The sequence below is a fragment of the Sorex fumeus genome, unplaced genomic scaffold (assembly GCF_029834395.1).
Source record: "Sorex fumeus unplaced genomic scaffold, SorFum_2.1 ptg000064l, whole genome shotgun sequence".
NCBI classification, from domain to species: domain Eukaryota; kingdom Metazoa; phylum Chordata; class Mammalia; order Eulipotyphla; family Soricidae; genus Sorex; species Sorex fumeus.
This window is the reverse complement of record NW_026606121.1, coordinates 5,736,696-5,738,199: the sequence shown is the minus strand read 5'-3', so window position 1 is coordinate 5,738,199 and position 1,504 is coordinate 5,736,696. Positions and strand designations below refer to the sequence as shown.

Genomic DNA, 1,504 nt, shown 5'->3' with positions numbered 1-1,504 from the left:
AATGCCCTACCCATTGTGCTATTTCTCCAGCCCAAAGGAATTTTTAACCAGCTTGTTAAGTGCTAAAAGAGAATTTTTTAAAAAGGACTGTTATAATTTATTTTCAGATTGTACCAGATATATATACATCTGGGAAGAATTTGTAACTTCCTGGTTTATTATTATTTTGGTACTGGGGATAGAGCCCAGTGCTTCACACTGCCATGTACTCTATTACCGACCAAGTCACATTCCTGGCCCCAGAATTTGCATCTTAGTTATAATGCACCCTCTAATCTGTTAACATGGAGTAACGATATATCCAATATGTACTGATAAAATTATATATATTAAAACATATGATTCTTTTTTATTATTTGGAGCTTAGTCTTCTCTCAGTGTTATATACTTTTCACTGTACAAGTATTGCACATTTTAAAATTAAACTTATCCACAATGTGTTTGAACATCATTGCAAACTATATGTATATTGAAATTAATTTTTTTTATTGTTTTGAGTTCTTGGGGGCCATAGCCAGCAGTGCTCAGGGCTTACTCCTGGCTCTGTGCTCAGGGATCACTCCTAGCTGTTCTGGGGGACCATGTGGGTGCTGGGGATTAAGTCTGGTTTGGCTGCATACAAGGCAAGTGCCCTACTTGCTATATTAGCTCCCTGACCCATAAATCATATCATGTTCCTTTTTCTCTTTATTAGAACTCATACAGAGTAATGGGTTCTGACTTGCAAAAGAAGATTTAGTTTTTTAACCTGCTATGGAGTCTTTGTTCACACATCAAGCAAAAATTCACATAGGTGCTGGCATAAATTTTATTTTTAAGACTCATTATCTAGCTGCTTATTACTAGCAGGAAGGGATAATAGTGATTGGTTTTGTGTTTTCCTTTTTCTTTTTGAGTCACACCTGGTGATGCTCAGGGGTTACTCCTGGCTCTTCACTCAGGAATTACTCCTGGCGTGCTCGGGGGACCATATGGGATGCTGGGAATTGAACCCAGGTCGGCCGCATGCAAGGCAAACGCCCTACCCACTGTGCTATCACTCCAGCCCTTTTTTGTTTGTTTGTTTGTTTGGGTTTTGTGTATTGACTGTATTCATAGAACATCTTTGCTTTTACTTATAAAATATAGTATGTATTTTGAGATGGATTTTCCATGTAGTCAGTTATGCCTTCTGCTTGGAGGCAGTTCGTCTTTCCTTTCTAACCCTTCCAGCTCTACTCTTCTGTTTACCAGTGGAGAGAAGTGAGAGGTCTAGGGTAGCCTTACCTCCCCCTCAGTAGGGCAGCGTTCACTCTCTTCCCTGGGATGAGGCTAGGGCTCATTTTTGTGGACCTCTCTCATCAGGCTGAGGATATATTTTTCACTATTTTTCAAATTCTCTCTCAAATTCGCTCTTTTTCACTATTTGTAACTGGGGTTACTCTTGACTCTGCACTCATGAATCACTCCTGGCGAGCTCAGAGGACCATATGGAATGCTGGGAATCAAATCTGGGTCAGCCATG

General features: G+C 40.0%; 1 non-coding gene across 1 annotated transcript; it reads right to left on the bottom strand.

The window, feature by feature from the left end:
* Positions 1 to 670: 670 nt before the first annotated feature.
* LOC130036680 (small nucleolar RNA SNORA40) lies at positions 671 to 798 on the bottom strand. Its single transcript, XR_008794441.1, has one exon. It is a non-coding gene; the product is annotated as a small nucleolar RNA SNORA40 (small nucleolar RNA).
* Between the last annotated feature and the right edge of the window lie 706 nt (positions 799 to 1,504).